Below are 20638 nucleotides of genomic sequence, written 5' to 3'. Positions count from 1 at the left end.
CATCTTTTCATGTGCTTATTGGCCATTTATATATCTTCTTTAGAGAAGTCTCTTTTCAGATACTTTGCCCATTTAAAATATTAGGTTGTTTTTTATTATTACTGAATATATTGTAAATGCTGCAAGTCCCTTATCAGATACATGATTTGCAGAAATTTTCTCTCATTTTATGGATTGTCTTTTCACTTTCTTGATGGTATTATTGAAGCACAAAAGTAATTTTGATGATGTCCAATTTATTTTTTCTTCTGTTGATTGTGCTTTTGGTATTATATCTTAAGAAGGCTTTGTCTCATAGTCATGAATATATTATATATTTGCTGTATTTGATGCAGTTAGCAATTGGTCAAGCATTTGATTTACCCAACCAAGAATGTGTGTTGTCCATAGGGTATATGAGTAGGATTTTGACTTTTTGGTTAGAAACTTGTAAGGCTTTACTTTGTGGTTAGAAATCTTTAAGCTTTAGTTTTGGCTCTAATAAAAGCAGTTTTACATAACTGTACTTAACCTTTATTTTATAAAGGGTAAGGAAGGATATATATTTCATTGGTGAAATTTATTTATTATTTTTATTTTCTTAAAGCTTTTAAGTAATCTCTACCCCCAACATGGGCTCAAACTCAACCCTGAGATTAAGTGTTGCATGCTCTACTGACTGAGCCAGCCAGGTGCTCCATTAGTGAAATTTTTTTAACTTCATTTTTATTATTAAAAAAATTTTTTTAAGTTTATTCGGAAAGAGAGATTGTGTGTGCACATGCGAGCAGGAGAAGGGGCAGCGAGAGAGGAGAGAGAATTCTAAGCAGGCTCTGCACTGGCAGCGTGAGCCCAACACAGGGCTTAAACTCAAAAATCATGAGATCATAACCTGAGCCAAAATCAAGAGTTGGACGCTCAACACTCTGAGCCACCCAGGTGCCCCTAATTTCACTTTTAATATTTGATTAACTCTCAGTTTACTGTGTCCTTAATAACCACTATATTTTTGAGGTCCAGACTGGGTTGGAGGGAAATACAAATTGAGATAGTGTGTGTCATAGGGTAATTAAAGACACCGTAAATGCCAAATACTGAGGAACTTGTTAGGCTTTTAGGCCAATATGGGTAAGAACTAGAAACTGAGAACTGGTCCAAAATCAAGAAACATTCAAAGCCTTGAGCATGTCAGTTTATCTTGCTGTTGACAAATTTGAAATATTCAGGACCATATCTTTAGGGATTGTTGCTTTGGGAATGATTTTGGGTATTCTGTTAAGTGCTTTTACCTTCAGTTTAGTTGTTAAGCTAGATTAAAAATGAGCTGAACGAAATTTAGGAAAATTCTTACCTATTCCCTGTGTAATCTTGAAATTATAGAATTGTTTTATTTTTGAAGGTCATCAAATCTAGACTTTTTAATTTGAAGATAAAGAAACAGGATTGAAGAGATTAAATTTGTTTGTAGTCACACGGTGGCAGAATTCAGGTCACCTGAATACCAGTTTAGTGTTCTTCATTCCACCTTTACAAAAAACCCAGAGCATTTCATAGTATAACTTGGAAGGGCTGTTTGGTTCATTGTCTCTGGGAGAGAGCTAAAATGACAAGTTACATACCTAAAAGAGTCTAAAATAGGAAAATCTTCCATCAGGATTTAAGTGGTCACATTGTTTGTGGTCCTTAAGTTGTCACAAATAGCTTTGTTCAGAATTGGTTACTGGTGAGAACTTTGGTGTATTTTTATTTTAGTAATGTGATGATTTTCAGTCTTTAAATCTGCATTTGGGAGAATATTTCTTAGTAGATTTTATACACACAGAAACACACACAGCCACCCACCCTCACATCCCAAATGTAGCCCCGTGCCTCCCTATGTTTCATATACTCAAATTGTAGTTGGTATTATTAATAAGAGTCTTTTTCATCCACATTTTCTCTCTCTTTTTAAGTTTATTTTGAGAGAGAGAGCTGGGGAGGCACAGAGAGAGAGGGAGGGCAGGAGGGAGACAGAATCCCAAGCAGGCTCCACACCCCCAGTGCAGAGCCTGATGTGGGGGGGCTCAAACTCATGAACTGTGAGATCATGACCTGAGCCAAAATCAAGAGTTGGACGCTCAACCGACTGAGCCACCTGAGCCACCCAGGCCCCCTTCACCTACATTTTCTACCCCAGTGCTCATTTCCAGTTATATTTTTTATGTCGCTTTTGTGCCCAGAGTAGACATTTCCAGTTTTGTGTCTGGCTGTGTTCATAACACTAACACTACAGTTGGTAGCATTACTTTTATAAGTTATTTCATTTTTGTGTATTCATTCATTTATGTGCTATATACATGTGTTAAGAAACAGTGAAAAGTACAAGAGGATGTGCAGTGATCTGTCTTCTTGCAACTATCTTCTTTCTTCTATGCAGTAGCTGTCTTTATCAGTTTGTTGTGAAATCTTCCAAAGTAATGTGAGGTATATGTAGCAAATTTATGCACTATAGATGTGTATGTGTTCCTTTTTCTGTTGCTTTTCACACACACATTAACATTCTATATATTGGTTTGTACTTCCTTTTTTTCACTTAACAGTTTATCTTGGAGATCCTAAATAGAATTACCTCCTTTATGGTAGTTTTTGTAATATGCACTGTATATATATTTCATGGTTTACTTTGACTAGTCCTCTGTTTAACAGACATAGTTGGTTTCCAGTCTTTGTTATTGCAAAAAGTGCTCTGCCTGTGTAGGGGTGAATTCATGGACATGGGATTGCTTGGTCAAAGTATGTACCCCATTAGTGCCTGAGTATAGTTGTTTCTCTCACATCAACACATGTATTATGGATTTTGCTTTTTTTTTAAATTTTTAATGTTTGTTTTGAGAGAGAGAGAGAGAGAGAGAATGAGAATGAGCGGGGGAGGGGCAGAGAGAGGGAGACATAGAATCTGAAGAAGGCTCCAGGCTCTGAGCTGTCAGCACAGAGCCCGACGCGGGGCTCGAACTCATGGAGCATGAGATCATGACCTGAGCTGAAGTCGGTCGCTTAACCAACTGAGCCACCCAGGTGCCCTGGTATTTTGCTTTTATTTTTAAATAAAGATTTTACTTGAAGTAATCTCTACACCTAATGTGGGGCTTGAATTCACAACCTTGAGATCAAGAGTCACATGTTCTACCTGCTGAACCAGCAGGCACCCCTGATTTTTGCTTTTTTGAGTGATGTTGCTTTTCAGTAAGTGATGAAGAGTCATTCTTCAGCATGAGTATTGAAGGGAATTTAAAATCACCAATTTGGGAGCTCCTGGGTGGCTCGGTTGGTTGAGCATCTGGCTCTTGGTTTCAGCTCAGGTCATGATCTCATAGTTCTTGAGTTCAAACCCACAGATAGATCCCTTGACAGCACAGAGCCTGCTTGGGATTCTCTCTCTCCCACTCTGTCTGCCCCTCCTCTGCTCACTTTCTGTTTTTCTCAAAATAAAATCAAATCACTAATTTGCCCCTTTTTGATCATTTCTGGGGTGTATTTTTGCATAGTAAAATGTTATGCAGCTCATTGAATACATTATTTAAAGTAGATCTCAAGGGCCGTCCATTAGAATCTTGTTTTGTATAGGTAAAAACCATAGATTTAAAAAAAAATTTTTTTTTTTAACGTTTATTTTTGAGACAGAGAGAGACAGAGCATGAATGGGGGAGGGTCAGAGAGAGGGAGACACAGAATCTGAAACAGGCTCCAGGCTCTGAGCTGTCAGCACAGAGCCTGACGTGGGGCTCGAGCTCAAGGACCGCGAGATCATGACCTGAGCCGAAGTCGGACGCTTAACTGACTGAGCCACCCAGGCGCCCCAAAACCATAGATTTAAAAAAAATTTGTGAAGACTAAAAAATTTAGTGAGAGATTTTGGTAAAAAGATATGTACATCTTCCTTGATTATTATAATTGAGTAAATTCTTTTCTTGTCTCTTATTCCTCCTTTAAAATTGCATAGGATAATTTATCTTTCTAAAATTCAAATTTTATCATTCACATTTCTTGGATGACTCATCATTGTCCACAATAGTTTTATACTTTTTTTTTTTAATTTTTTTTTTTTAACGTTTATTTATTTTTGAGACAGAGAGAGACAGAGCATGAATGGGGGAGGGTCAGAGAGAGGGAGACACAGAATCTGAAACAGGCTCCAGGCTCTGAGCTGTCAGCACAGAGCCTGACGCGGGGCTCGAACTCACGGACCGTGAGATCATGACCTGAGCCGAAGTCGGACACTTAACCGACTGAGCCACCCAGGTGCCCCTATACTTTTTTGAACCCCGTGAGGTGTCTGATGAAAGTTGTTTACTCTTTTCCCAGACAAATATGTAAATATTCATATTAGAATTCTTGCAGCTGTGAGGTGAGGGGGTCACTGAACTCCTTTTGCTCATTTATGTATCCATAGACCCCAGTTAAGGCTTCCTGCATTATTTGATAGATTTAGCATGTCTTCAGCATGTGTAGGTTGACATAACAGGAATTTCAGAATTCAGCTCCAATATATGAACTTCCTCTGCTGCTCACTCTTAACACCTACCCTGTCCATGAACCACTTTTAAAAACTTAAGTGCACCTAAAACCAATCCAGTGTTATATGTCAATTTTGTCTCCATTAGAACAGAGTCCTTTTATTCTTTTTGCTATTTCACTCTGCCTGTTGTCCAGTTGGTATATTCCTTTTTTTAATCACTGCATAATTTTTAAAATTTTTATTAAGAGAGAGCATGAGTTGGAGAGAGGAGCGGAGGGAGAGAGAGAGAGAATCTTTTTTAAAAAAAATTTTTTAATGTTTATTCATTTTTTGAGAGAGACAGAGAGAGACAGAGCGCAAGTGGGGGAGGGGCTGAGCTGTCAGCACAGAGCCTGATGCGGGGCTCGAACCCATGAACCTCGAGATCGTGACCTGAACCAAAGTTGACTGCTTAACCGACTGTGCCACCCAGGTGCCCTGAGAGAGAAGAGAGAGCGAGAGCAAGAACGAGAGAGAGAGAAAGAGAAAGAAAAAGAAAATCTTAAGTGGGCTCCACACTGGGTGCAGAGTGTGACCTGAGCATGACCATGGGATCATGACCTGTGCTGAAAACAATAGTTCAACCAACTGAGCCACCCAGGTGCTCCTATCACTGACTGCATAAATGAATTCACTTGAAACTTGTTTTAAATCTGTGCTTCCGCGCTCATTAATTCTTGTTTCTTCCCATAGTATTCCCTCTCATAGCATTTAAAAATTAATCCTTTATACACATTTATTAAAGCCACTAGTTCATTACATAGTTATTGAATACCTGTTAGGTTCCATGTCTAGCTTTGTTTGTTTGTTTGTTTGTTTTGGTTAAAACATGCTTAGTGTAGAATTGACAATTTAACTTCATTCTTTTCTCCCAGTGGTAGTTAACCTTTTTAAATATACACTTGTGGGACATTAAATACATTAACAATATTGTACAACCATCTGTTTCCAGAACCCTTTCAACTTCCCTAACTGAAACTCTGTACGCATTAAAAACTAACTTCCCATTCTTCCCTCCCTTAGTCCGTGACAACCACCAATCTACTTTACCTCTTTGAATCTGACTACTCTAGAAACCTCATATAAGAGACATTATACTATATCCTTTTGTGGCTAGCTTATTTCACTTAGCATAATGTCATTGGTGAATTCTACCAAACATTTCAGAAAGAAATTATACCAATTCTCTATAGTCTCTTTCAGAAAATAGAAGGAATACTTCCAGAAAATAGGGAATACTTCCTAATTCATCCTATGACGCCAGCATTACCCTAATACCAAAACCACATAAAGACCATACAGGAGGAAAACTACAGATCAGTATCTCTCATGAACATAAAAGCAGAAATCCTCAACAGAATATTAGCAAATTGAATGAATCTTACGGTAAATAAAAAGAATTACACACATTATGACCAAGTGGGATTTATTTCAGGTATGCAAGCCTGGTTTAGCATCCAAAAATGAAATGATGTACTTTATCACATCATATGATTATGTGAAGAAAATTAATATTATGTTAATAGATTAATAAATCATGCTTTATATTAATACATGCAAAAAAGCGTTTGACAGAATTCAGTATCTATTCATGATAAAAATGTTCAGCAAACCAAACATAGAGGGGGTCTCTCCCAAGTTGATATGGCACATCTCTAAAACCCCCATGGCTAACATCATACTTTAATAGTGTGAGAAATTAAAGGCTAAGATCTGGAACAAGGCAAAGATGTCCCTGCTCCCCACTCCTTTTCAGCATTGTCTTGGAGGTCCTAGAGAATGCAGTAAAACAAGAAAAGGAAATAAAAGGTATACAGATTGGTAAGGAAGAATTAAAATGGTCTTTGTTCGGGGCACCTGGCTCAGTTGGTTGAGTGTCTGACTCTGAATTTTGACTGAGGCCATGATCTCACAGTTTGTGGATTCGAGCCGTAGGTTGGGCTCCGTGCTGACATTGCAGAGCCTGCTTGGGATTCTGTCTCTCTCCCTGCCCCATGCATCCGTATGCCTTGTGCGTGCTCCCCCCCGCCCCCAAAATAAATAAAGTTAAAAAAAAATAAACTAAGCTCTTTGAAAAAATAAAATTGTCTTTGTTCACAGATGTGATTGTCTGTGTAGAAAATTTCAAGAGTTGGGGCGCCCGGGTGGCTCAGTCGGTTAAGCGTCCGACTTCAGCTCAGGTCATGATCTTGCGGTCCGTGAGTTCGAGCCCCGCGTCGGGCTCTGGGCTGATGGCTCGGAGCCTGGAGCCTGCTTCTGATTCTGTGTCTCCCTCTCTCTCTGCCCCTGCCCCTGCCCCATTCATGCTCTGTCTCTCTGTGTCTCAAAAATAAATAAAACGTTAAAAAAAAAAATTAAAAAAAAAAAGAAAATTTCAAGAGTTAACAAAGTATCTTTTGTAACTAATAAGTGATTATAGCGAGGTTTCAAAATACAAGATAAATATACAGAAGCCAGTTGCTTTCTTATATACCAGCAACGAACAGTTGGAATCTGGAAATAAAGCAGTGCCATCTATATTAGCACCCCCCCCCAAATCCCTTAGATATTAATCTTAAAAAAATGTACAAAATCTGCATGAGGAAAGCTGTAAACTCTTTGAAAGAAATCAAATAATACTTAAATGGAAAAATATTCCATATTGCATGGATAGGAAGATTCAATATTGTTCAAGCTGTCAGTTCTTTTGAATTTGATCTGTAGATTCAGTGTGATCCAATTCAAAATCCCAGCAAGCTATTTTATGGATACATCGATAAACAAAGCTCCTTTTATTCAGGTAAGTATCATCAATGGCTACTAAATGGTTGATTATTAGAGAACAGAATATTCACACATTTCTAAGGTATTACCTGAGGTACTAAACATTTTAGATATGCAGAAAAGTTGAAAGTAGTTAATACCATAGACTTGCCTCCTAGATTCAACATTTATTACAATTTTGGTGTAGTTTCTTTTTCTATTAGTTTGCTAGGCAGCCATAACACAACTGGGTTGCTTAAACAATAGTCACTTATTGGGGTGCCTGGGTGGCTTGGTCGGTTGGGCGTCTGACTTTGGCTCAGGTCATGATCTCACGGTCCGTGGGTTCGAGCCCCGCGTCGGACTCTGTGCTGACAGCTCAGAGCCTGGAGCCTGTTTTGGATTCTGTGTCTCCCTCTCTCTCTGCCCCTCCCCTGTTCATGCTCTGTCTTTCTCTGTCTCAAAAATAAATGTTAAAAAAAAAAAAACAATAGTCACTTTTATTTTACAGTTCTAAACATTTATTTGTTTTTTATTTTATTTTTTAAGTTTATTTACTTAGATATCACAAGCAGGGGAGGGTCAGAGAGAAGGAGAGAGAATTCCAAGCAGGCTCCACACCAACAGTGCAGAGCCTGATGTGGGGCTTGAACCCATGAACCATGATATGACCTGACCTGAGATGAAGAGTCAGACGCCCATCAAACTGTGCCACCCAAGTGCCCCTCTAAACATTTTTGTTTGTTTGTTTTCTATTTATTTATTTATTTTTTAAAACTTACATCCAAATTAGCATATAGTGCAACAATGATTTCAGGAATAGATTCCTTAGTGCCACTACCCATTTAGCCTATCCCCCCTCCCACTAAACATTTTTTTTTATTTTTTAAATATGAAATTTATTGTCAAATTGGTTTCCATACAACACCCAGTGCTCATCCCAAAAGGTGCCCTCCTCAATACGCATCACCCACTCTCCCCTCCCTCTCACCCCCCATTAACCCTCAGTTTGTTCTCAGGTTTTTTTTTTTCTTTTTTTAATGTTTATTTATTTTTGAGACAGAGAGAGACAGAGCATGAACGGGGGAGGGTCAGAGAGAGGGAGACACAGAATCTGAAACAGGCTCCAGGCTCTGAGCTGTCAGCACAGAGCCCGATGTGGGGCTCGAACTCACGGACCGCGAGATCATGACCTGAGCCGAAGTCGGCCGCTTAACCGACTGAGCCACCCAGGTGCCCCTATTCTCAGTTTTTAAGAGTCTCTTATGCTTTGGCTCTCTCCCTCTCTAACCTCTTTTTTTATTTTATTTTTTTTATTTTTCTTCCCCTCCCCCATGGACTTCTGTTAAGTTTCTCAGGATCCACATAAGAGTGAAAACATATGGTATCTCTCTTTCTCTGTATGACTTATTTCACTTAGCATAACACTCTTCAGTTCCATCCATGTTGCTACAAAAGGCCGTATTTCATTCTTTCTCATTGCCACGTAGTATTCCATTGTGTATATAAACCACAATTTCTTTATCCATTCATCAGTTGATGGACATTTAGGCTCTTTCCATAATTTGGCTATTGTTGAGAGTGCTGCTATAAACATTGGGGTATAAGTGCCCCTATGCATCAGCACTCCTGTATTCCTTGAGTAAATTCCTAGCAGTGCTATTGCTAGGTCATAGGATAGGTCTATTTATAATTTTTTGAGGAACCTTCACACTGTTTTCCAGAGCGGCTGCACCAGTTTGCATTCCCACCAACAGTGCAAGAGGGTTCCCGTTTCTCCACATCCTCTCCAGCATCTATAGTCTCTTGATTTGTTCATTTTAGCCACTCTGACCGGTGTGAGGTGATATCTGAGTGTGGTTTTGATTTGTATTTCCTTGATGGGGAGTGACATTGAGCATCTTTTCATGTGCCTGTTAGCCATCTGGATGTCTTCTTTAGAGAAGTGTCTATTCATGTTTTCTGCCCATTTCTTCACTGGATTATTTATTTTTTGGGTGTGGAGTTTGGTGAGTTCTTTATAGATTTTGGATACTAGCCCTTTGTCTGATATGTCATTTGCAAATATCTTTTCCCATTCCGTTGGTTGCCTTTTAGTTTTGTTGTTTCCTTTGCTGTGCAGAAGCTTTTTATCTTCATGAGGTCCCAATAGTTCATTTTTGCTTTTAATTCCCTTGCCTTTGGGGATGTGTCAAGTAGGAAATTGCTGCAGCTGAGGTCGAAGAGGTTTTTTTAAGGAGAGAATGTGAGTGTGGGAGGGGCATAGAGAGAGGGAGACAGACGATCTGAAGCGGGCTATGCACTGACAGTAGAGAGCCTGATGGGGGCTTGAACTCATAAGTGGTGAGATCTACCTAAGCCGAAGTTGGATGCTTAACGGACTGAGCCATCCAGGCGCCCCTATTGTCTTACATTTCTGAAGACTAGGTGTCTGGGATCAAGTATCAGTGGGGCCTTGTTCCCTCTGAAGATGTTAGGGAAGGATCTGTTCCAGGCTTCTCTCCTAGTTTCTGGTAGTTCTTTAGCTTGTGCTGGCATAACTCCAATCTTTATGTGTGTCCAAATCCCCATGCCCCCCTTTTTTTTTTCAAACAAAAGGCATTTATTCTCTCACAGTTCTGGAGGCTAGAAGTCCAGAATTTCCCCTTTTTATCAGGACACCAATCACGTTGAATTACAGGCTCATCCTACTCCATATGACTTCATACTAACTAATGACATCTGCAATGACCCTAGTACCCAGTAAGGTACTAAGGGTTAGAGCTTCAACTTAAGGATGTTGAGGGGGAATGTAATTTAATCCATAACATTCTGTCTCTACATACATACATACGTACATACATGTTTTTGAACCATTTGAGAGTAATTGCAGACATGACACATATTGCTTCAGCATACAGTAGTAACATGCAGTATCGTATCTAAGAAAATTAGTCATAGTTCCCTATTATTATGTAATATCTGTTCTACATTCAGCTGGTCTTTGATAGCTGTTTTTTTCAAACACCAGGACCTAATCAAGGTTTATATGTTCGATTTGGTTGGCTCCTAAGTCTTGTTTATTTAAAAAAATTTTTTTGATGTTTGTTTATTTTTGAGAGACACAGAGTGAGAGTGGGGGAGGGGTAGAGAGAGAGACACACACATACACAGAATCTGAAGCAGGCTCCAGGCCCTGTATGTCTTGTTTATTTAGAGCAGTCGTCCTTTTTATTTTTATTTTATTTTATTTATTTATTAAAAAAAATTTTTTTTAATGTTTATTTCTGAGACAGAGACAGAGCATGAGTGGGGGAGGGGCAGAGAGAGAGGGAGACACAGAATCAGAAGCAGGCTCCAGGCTCTGAGCCCCAGTGCAGGGCTTGAACTCATGAACTGTGAGATCATGACCTGAGCCAAAGTCGGTCGCTCAATCGACTGAGCCACCCAGGCGCCCCTTTATTTTATTTATTTTAAAGTTTATTTATTTTGAGAGGGGGGGAGAGAGTGAGCACCAGGGAGGGGCGCAGAGAGAGGAAGAGAGAATCCCAAGCAGGCTCTACACTGTCAGGGCAGAGCCTGATGCAGGGTTTGAACTTATGAACAGTGAGATCATGACCTGAGCCAAAGTCCAGAGTCGGATGCTTAACGGACTGAGCCACCCAGACGCACCCATCCAAGAGTATTAATACAGAAGGCTGTATTAATATACGTGAGTATATATACAGAAGGCTCTTGATGGATAGTTAAGAGGGCTGTTTACATTAGTTGTCTCTGTTATAGTTATTCTGGCAAATGGACTTTATCTTTTTGTGTATCTCAGGGATTGTGTCACCACCTCAAAATGTTTATTTTATATGTGCAACACATATTCTGTATTTTAAGTTTTGACTATCTGGAACATACCCTTTCAATCTGGTGAAAATTCTCTTAGCTCATTCTCTGTAATATAGAAATACAACAATTAATGTTGTTCTCTGTGCAGATACTTTGCAGGTTCTCTACTGCATAGTTACTGTTTTTTCATTTGTAATTAGTAAGTATCTTGGAGTAGATACTTTGGAATTATGTAAAATATACTGTTCTCAAACTTCTGCCTATGAATTTTCTTAATCCATTGGTGGATCCTGTCTGCAGCAAAGTATTATTGGGTGTTCCAATGGTGATTTTCTGTTAGTGTATATATATATATATATATATATATATATATATATATATATATATATTTTTTTTTTTTTTTTTTTTTTTTTTTTAAATTTTTTCTTTTTAACGTTTATTTATTTTTGAGACAGAGAGAGACAGAACATGAACGGGGGAGGGTCAGAGAGAGAGAGGGAGACACAGAATCTGAAACAGGCTCCAGGCTCCGAGCTGTCAGCACAGAGCCCGACGCGGGGCTTGAACTCATGAACCGCTAGATCATGACCTGAGCCGAAGTTGGACGCTTAACCGACTGAGCCACCCAGGTGCCCCTGTTAGTATATATTTTAACATATATATATATATATATATATATATATATATATATATGACAATTTTTATATGTGCCAGGCTGTATGCAAGGCATTGGAAATACAGAGATTAAAAACATTCAGTCTGGGGTACTTGGGTGGCTCAGTCAGTCAAGCTTCCGACTTCAGCTCAGGTCACATTACAGCTTGTGAGTTCGAGCCCCGTATCAGGCTCTGTGCTGATAGCTCCGCACCTGGAGCCTGCTTTGAATTCTTTGTTCCCCCCGCCCCCGCTCATTCTGTGTGTGTGTGTGTCTCAAAAAGAAATAAACATTAAAAAAAAAAAAAGAAACATTCAGTCCTTGGGACGCTTGGATGGCTCAGTTGATTAAGTCTGACTTTTGGTTTCAGCTCAGGTCATGATCTCTCAGGTTTGTGAGATCAAGCCCTGCATTGGGCTTTGTTGGCAGTGCAGAGTCTGCTTGGAATTTCTCTCTCACCTCTTTCTCTGCCCCTCCCCCATGCTCTCTTTCAAAGTAAATAAACTTAAAAAAAAAAAAACAACTTAAAACCCCATGCTGTCCTTGCTTACAAGGAATTTGAAGTTTAGGTAGAAAGATTGTGTGTGTGTGTGTGTGTGTGTGTGTGTGTGTGTGTTTACCAGTGTGATGTATGCTTTCTAGGATTATGCATAGTATATTTTGGGAGTTCAAAGACTGCTGAATAAATTGAGCATAATAGGTAAGAATAAATTAACAAAAAATTGAGAGCATCAGTATAGGAATATATTAACTAACAGTGGTTTGGTTGTAGTTAACAGTGGTTGTGGGAGTATTTGGCAAAGTTAGAGATATTAGAGAAGCATTTTTATTTTTTTGAAGAGTTTTGTTGTTGTTCACTTGAGAGAGAACATGGTCAGGGGAGAGGGAGTGAGTCCCAAGCAGGCTCTGTACTATGCAGGGTTGGACCCCACAAACTGTGAGATCATGACCCAAGGTGAAATCAAGAGTTGGGCACCCAAATGACTGAGCCACCCAGGTGCCCCCAGAAGAGCATTTTAAAAAGAAAACACCATTCCTACCTTCTTGTAAAAGTAATCCACATCTGTTGTGGACAGCTTAGAAAAACTGAAGGTATAAAGAAGACAGCAAAATTTTACTGTAACTCCCATGCTTTGTTGCCTTTCTTATGTGTTCCTTCCCATTTTTCTGCCTCCCCCCCCCCCCTTTTTTTAAATACGGAACGTTTCACGGATTTGTGTGTCATTCTTGTGCAGGGACCATGCTAATCTTCTCTGTATTGTTCCAGTTTTAGAATATGTGCTGCTGAAGTGAGCACCTATTTTTTGGCTTTTGCGCAAAAGTGTATGGTTCTTTTAAAGTAATTGTAATTATTCACAATCTGATTTTTCCACTTAACATTAGATCATGTGCAATTTGTTTAAAATATTTCGAGATTTTAAATGGTTATATAAAATTTCGTGTTACAGATAGGTTGAAGTAATAGTCTTTTTTTTCCTCTCTGCTGCTTATGCCTGTGAACTTGACTGAAAGATTTTTTTGCAAGACAAAATTTTTTGTAAGACATTTTTTGTTTGCCTCTGTTCATCTCTATTAAATCATAGAATGGTTTTCTGAAATTTGTAAATATACAAAGGTACTTTTGGAAATCACAGCCAGTTGTAACCTGGTTTAAAAATAGCAAAAGTTTTCTTGAATATCAAATACAGGATTATAATTCATAATCATTCTGTGCTTTACAAATTTTAAGTATTGAGTGATATTAGTGGTCCTTAATTTTATTCCTTCATTTTAGAAATCAAAATATTGGGGTGCCTGGGTGGTTCAGTCAGTTGAATGTCTGACTCTTGATTTCAGCTCAGGTCTTGATCTTGCAGTTTGTGAGATTGAGCCCTGCATCGGGCTCTGCATTGACAGTGCTGAGCCTGCTTAGGATTTTCTCCTCTCTCTGTTTGCCCCCCTCCCTCCAAAAAAAAACTTTATTAAAAAAATGTTTTTTTAATGTTTTTATTTTTGAGAGAGAATGCGAGCCGGGGGAAGGGCAGAGAGAGACGGAGATACAGAATCAGAAGCAGACTCCAGGTTCTGAGCTTTCAGCACAGAGCCCGACGTGGGGCTCGAACCAATAAGCTGTGAGATGACCTGAGCCAAAGTCGGATGCCCAACTGACTGAGCCACCCAGGAGCCACACAAAAAAACTTTAAAAAAGAAATCACAGTGTCAAAAAGTTCTCCAGCATTGGCAGGGAAGTTATCAGAGCCTCAAATAGAGTCTTAGTTAGCTTTCCTAGTTCCTTATACTTTTTATTCAAATGCTTTGTACTCCTCTCCCCCCAAGGCTTAGGTGTTCTGTGGAGGAGTTGTGAATAGTATTAGAGTGGTACAATTTTCTTGTGTATCTTGAACTTGCTTCTAAGACTGACTTGAGGAAGGGGCTCTTATAGTTGGAAGAGATTAAAAAGAGAATGAGAACATTCTTGCACTGTCTTTCCCATCCAATTCTATTATTTTTTCCCTGTTAATAGTAAGTATTCCCAGCTCTAGTTGATTCCTGTTATTCATGGCAATAATATTTTGTGATATTGTTATGACACTGAATTAGCAAATACTAAATGGTTGTTCCTAGGGGAAATACAGGGTTAGATTCTTGTGAGCCTTGGATGACATTTGCATAAGACCAGCTGAAACATAATCTTATGTGTGCTTCTGTATAAAAATACCAGGGGCACCTGGGTGGGTCAGTCACTTAAGCACCTGACTTTGGCTCAGGTCATGATCTCACAGCTTGTGAGCTCGAGCCCCGCATTGGGCTCTGTGCTGACAGCTCAGAGCCTGGAGCCTGCTTCAGATTTTCTGTCTCCCTCTCTCTCTGCCCCTCACCCACTCGCACTGTGTCTTTCCCTCTCTCTCAAAGATAAATATTTAAAAAAATTTTAAAAATACTTTTAAAAAATCCAGCAATGAGATTTTTTAAAGGTAAACCATCCAAGCAGTTTTTATTCATTGATACTCATAAGTACATACAGCTTCATTAGAGATTTCAGTTTTCCTCTTCAGTTTGAATGTGGATTATTAGGAGAGCCTTTTGCATGTCACGGTACAGGAAACAGAGATCACCCCTGCACTGCTACTTACGTTTACCTGTTAGAAGTAAAAATTAGTTGAGATGATTGTATATATTTTCTCTCTTCCTTTGAATGTCCACCAGTGTCACAAGAGTGACAGACCTGAAATTATAATCACCAAACAAACCCAAGGTAATTGTTGTCCACTTCCATTGGCAAATACAGCATAGAGGACATTGTCTGTGAATTGAGATCTTATTAAAGAAGAGATGGTGGAGGCTCATTTCCTTTACTAAGCATTGAGACATTTAAGTAAATCATATTCTTAGTGGAACATTTAGGAAGTTGTTAAAAACATTTACAAAGAGTTTTGTAATGTGGAAAGCTCTTAAATTGTAATTGTTAATGTGAAAAAAGAATAAAAATGTACATAATCCACAATTGTACACATGATTAATGGCAAATGGTGGTATGTTTATTTTCTACTTTATTTTCTCCTCTTTTGTTTTAAATGTTTATTTATTTTTGAGAGGGGGGGAAGGGCAGAGAGAGAGGGAGGCAGGAGATCCAAAGTGGGCTTTGTGCTGACAGCAGAGAGCTAGATGTGGGGTTCAAACCCACAAACTGTGAGATCATGACCTGAGCTGACATCAGATGCTTAACTGACTAAGCCATCCAGATGCCCCTATTTTCTCCTCTTTTATCAGATAATCTGTTATTACCATGTGTTGTTTTCACAGTGGACCAAGGCTTAAAAATATACAAATTATGTAATAGACAATACAGATTTGACTCAGCATATATAATGGGATCATCAGTGTCCATAATAATGTGATACTGAGATGGAACAGGATCTTCAAGTGACTTCTAATAGTCGTTAGAGAGGGATTAATTTGTTCATTTAGGTTTTTTATGAGCTCTGAAAGATGCAGACTTTTAAAAACCTCCGTGTTCATCATCAGCAGTAATAAAGAGATTTTCTTAACCATATAGCAGTAAGAAAAGAAAACTAGCAATAATTACCTAATATTAATTAATATGTATTCTGTTTATCTAATGTGGCAGATAAATTCTATTTACCTAACTTTATTTACCCAGGTTACCTAATTGAACTATATATAAATTCAATAAATTATTTTGTATAACTTTTTTTGCACTATATTTTTAAAATTCTGGTATACTTGACATATAACATTATATTAGTTTCATGTGTACAAATAATTCAGTATTTGCATATGTTGAAAAATGATCACCACAAATTTAGTAATAGCCATCACCTCACATAGTTACAAATTTTTTTTTCTTGTGATGAGAACTTTTAAGATCTGTCTTAGCAGCTTTCACATATGCAATACAGTATTGTTAATGAGTGTCCATTAACAAGTGTCCGTTACATCCCCATGACATACTTATTTTATAACTAGAAGTGGTGTACCTTTTGATCCCCTTCACCCATGTCTCCCACCTTCATCCCCTGCCTCTGGTCACCACCAGTCTGTTAATCTGTTTTCTTAAATGTATGAACTTGGCCTTTGTTTGTTTGTTTTGTTTTTAGATTCCACATGTAAATTTCACCTATACAGTATTTGTCTTTTTCTGACTTATTTTACTTAGCATAGTTTCCTCAAGGTCCATCCATGTTGTTGAAACTGGCAATTCTTTTTTATGTTGAAACTCCATTCTTTTTTATGGCCAAATATTGTATTGCATACACACACACACACACACACACACACACACACACACACACACACAGATTTTCTTTATCCTTTCATCTGTTGATGGACACTTAGGTTGTAAACATGGGGTGCATATATCTTATTAAATTAGTAGTTTTATTTTCTGTGGATAATTACCCAGAAGTAGAATTCCTTGATCCTGGGGTAGTTCTGTTTTTAATATTTTGAGGAACCTTTATCCTGTTTTCCGTAGTAGCTATACCAATTTACATTCCCACCAGCAATGTACAAGGTATCCCTTTTCTCCACATCCTCACTGACACTTGTTTAACATTTTCTTTTTTTAAATCAGGGTTCCATCAAGGTTAGTTACATTAAAAAAAAATTTTTTTTAATGTTTATTTATTTTTGAAAGAGCGTGTGTGCGAGTGGGGAAGGGACAGAGAGGGAGGGAGGCACAGAATCCGAAACAGGCTCCAGGCTCTGAGCTGTCAGCAGAGAGCCTGATATGGGGCTCGAACCCATGAACCTCGAGATCATGACCTGAGCTGAAGTCAGGTGCTTAAATGACTGAACCACCTAGGCGCCCCCAAGGTTAGTTTATCTAAACAGATAAACAGTCACATAATCTGGAATAAGTCTTCCTTTTCTCTTCCAGTATTGTGTAAGCACATGTGAAAGGACAGTTTTTTTGACAGTCATATTTTCCATTTAAAATTAATTTTGGTTAAAAGTATTAAAAATGGTATTCCAAATAAAATAGTTGTTAGACTTGTGCCTTATTTGTCTGTGTGTTTGAAATAATGTACTAGTGAAACTGTCAGTTCTCCAGAAATAACTGTATTGAACTGAATTCTCCATTTGGAGAGACCTATCACATAGATGTCAAGCATGTAAGCATGTTTTTCAGTCTTACAGAGCTTCCAGCTAAAAACTATCCCAAGTTTTTGGTTGAAAACTTAATCCCAAATAGAATATGCAATTAAACTTGTATTTTTGTCATTTATAAATGGATACTATCTACTCATTAAAGGAGATCAAATAGGACCCTTACTGCTTTAGAATGATAATACATAATACTATATACTGAAATGGAAAAATATGTTCTTGTGGACGGAGAGAGGGTACAAGTGAGCAAGGGACAGAGAGAGAGAGAGAATCCCAGGGACAGAGGAGAGAGAGGGAGGAAGGGAGAGAGAGAGAAGCGGGGCTTATTTGAAGTGGGCCTTGTGTTTTACCTGAAGCGGGGCTTGAGCTCACCGGATCTGGGGCTCATGCTCACCTGAAGCGGGGCACAGGCTCACCCGAAGTGGGGCTTGAGCTCCCCTGATGTGGGACTCGAACTCACAAACCATGAGATCATGACCTGAGGTGAAGTCAGATATTTAACAACTGAGCCACCCAGGTACCCTGGAAAAATATATTCTTAAAAACAAAACTGAATTCTGACTTCTGTTTTTTAAGTTGAGTGAGACGGTGAAATTTTACAGTGTTTTACATTGAGTTTTTAATACACCGGAACATTAAATACTACCAATGAAACAAATCTCATTTATTTTGGGCGGTAACACATATAATAGATGGTTCAAATAGAATTTGAACACCTACAATTCAAAAGGTGTTGAGTAAGTTTCTTCTCCTCCTTACATTAAGTCATCTAATTCCCTTCCCCAGAAGCCATCACTGATAGTGTTTCTGGCATATCTTTAAAAAAAAAATTTTTTTTTAATGTTTATTTATTTTTGAGACAGAGAGAGACAGAGCATGAATGGGGGAGGGCATAGAAAGAGGGAGACACAGAATCGGAAGCAGGCTCCAGGCTCTGAGCCATCAGCCCAGAACCCGACACGGGGCTCGAACTCACGGACCGCGAGATCGTGACCTGAGCTGAAGTCGGACGCTTAACCGACTGAGCCACCCAGGCGCCCCTGGCATATCTTTTTATAAGTGATACAAGCATAAACAAATTTGAGAGTGTTTATAGCATACCACTGGCCTGCTTTGTTTGTTTGTTTCATTCCAACCAAGATAGTTTTATTTATTTGTTCTTTTTAGATTCTGTGGAATTTCCCATTTCTTTCTAAGGTGTATATTCATCAAGTTGAAAGCATAACTTTATTATTTTCATAAATAAATTTGGAAAGCTTAGGAATTGGTCAGGTTTTATTGGTTATGTTTCTTGTGAAATTTCTTGTAATTTGTAATAATATCTTAAATTAATAATTTCTTGTAATTTGTAATATCTTAAATTAATAATGTACTTCATAGTTTGTAATAAGTTCTTCTGTGCTAGTTATTTGAATTTAATTCTGTATAGCAGTGGCAAGTTTTCAAATTAAGGTCAGAACTACTTTCATAATACTAAGATATTATTAGGCCTTTTTACTATGTTGACATTTGTATGTATGGTGTGAAAGCAGTAATGGATAAAGCTCTTGGCTCCTTAGCATGGTTCAAGGCAGTGGTATCAAATTTCTACTAATAGTCATTTTATGTTTACTACCACCTTATACTGGTAGTTGGAAAGAAAAAAAGTCAATTTCACCTGAGAATGTTATTGGTAAAACATTAAAAATAATTTAATTAAATATCAACCCTTGAGAATATATATATATTTAATGTTTATTTCTGGGAGAGAGAGACAGAGAGGGAGGGAGACAGAGAATCCCAAGCAGGTTCCACACTGTCAGTGCAGAGCCCAACTTGGGGCTCGAACTCACTAATTGTTAGATCATGACCTGAGCCGAAATCAAGAGTTTGATACTTACCTGACTGAGCCACCCAGGCGCCACTTTGGTTTTGCGTTTTTAATTTATTTAATTAATTTTTTAAATGTTTGCTTATTTTTGAGAGAGCACCGATGGGGGAGGGGCAGAGAGAGTGGGAGACACAGAATCTGAAGCAGGCTCCAGGCTCTGAGCTGTCAGCACAGAGTGTGTTGCAGTGCTCAAACCCATGAACCGCAAGATCATGACCTGAGCTGAAGTCTGATGCTTAACCAACTGTGTCACCCAGGCGCCTCTAATTTATTTTATTTTAAAATTTATTTATTTATTTTGAGAAAGAGAACGCGTGTATGCCCAGGGGAGGGGCAGAAAGAGAGGGGGAGAGAGAATCCCAAGCAGGGTCTGCATGGCCAGCATGGAGGCTGATGTGGGGCTCAAACTCACAAACCCATGAGATCGTGACCTGAGCTGAAATCAAGAGTCAGATACTTAACTGACTGAACCACCCAAGTGCCCCAATTTGTTTTTTATTATTATTATAATTATTTTTATTTTTTATTTATCCAAAGTGGGCTCCACACTGACAGCAGAGAGCCTGATGTGGGGCTCCAACTCACAAGCTGTGAGATCATGACCTGAGCCTAAGCTGGATGCTTAACCAACTGAGCCACCCAGGCCTCCTTCCCCCTCAAGTTATTTTAATTCCAGTATAGTTAACACACAGTGTTATATTCGTTTCAGATGTACAGTGTAGTGATTCACCTATTCCATACATCATCCAGTGTGCATTATGACAAGTGTACTCCTTAATCCCCATTACCTGTATCACCCATCCTCCCACCCACCTTGAATATATGTTTTTTTAAATAGAGCGTTCTGTGGATTAAATCATGTCTCTGTAAAATTTATATGTTGAGGCCCTAACCCCCAATGTGATGGGATTTGGAAATCTGGCCTTTGGGAGATAATTAGGTTTAAATGAGGGAATGAAGGTAGGGGCTTCCTGATGGGTCCCTATAAGAAGAGACACCAGAGTACTTGCTGTCTCTTTCTGCCATGTGAGGACACAGCAAGAAGGTGGCTGTCTGCAAACCAAGAGCCTGACTGTGCTGGCACCCTGATCTCAGATTTTTAGCTTCCAGAACTGTGAGAAAAGAAATTTTTGTTTCAGCCTCTCAGTCGGTACTAGTTTGTTATGGCAAGCCAAGCAGACTAATGGATAGTGTGTGATGAAATGGGAAGTGTGGATAAAGCACTTTTGCTATTTACAGAAGTACAGTAGTTCCCTGAGGAAATTATTTAATATTCATATTAATATTAATATTCACTTTTTACAGAACCTGGTGTTTTACTTGAAAGAATGACAGACTGTTTAATAGAAGCAGAGCATGGATAGTGAGGGAGGAGACCAAGTTAACAATATCAGGAATGAAAGAGGAGCTATCACTACCGATCTTATAGACA

General features: G+C 38.6%; 1 protein-coding gene and 1 non-coding gene across 13 annotated transcripts in view; one reads left to right on the top strand and one right to left on the bottom strand.

The window, feature by feature from the left end:
• WDR33 (WD repeat domain 33) overlaps positions 1 to 20638 on the top strand; it is a 107184-nt gene that overhangs the window by 8519 nt on the left and 78027 nt on the right. The gene's annotated exons all lie outside the window — the stretch shown is intronic.
• On the bottom strand, positions 12917 to 13023 carry LOC128772870 (U6 spliceosomal RNA). Its single transcript, XR_008416969.1, has one exon. It is a non-coding gene; the product is annotated as a U6 spliceosomal RNA (small nuclear RNA).

The sequence above is a fragment of the Panthera pardus genome, unplaced genomic scaffold, assembly GCF_024362965.1.
Source record: "Panthera pardus isolate Hobbes unplaced genomic scaffold, ASM2436296v1 HiC_scaffold_10, whole genome shotgun sequence".
NCBI lineage: Eukaryota > Metazoa > Chordata > Mammalia > Carnivora > Felidae > Panthera > Panthera pardus.
This window is presented reverse-complemented; position numbering and strand designations above follow the sequence as displayed.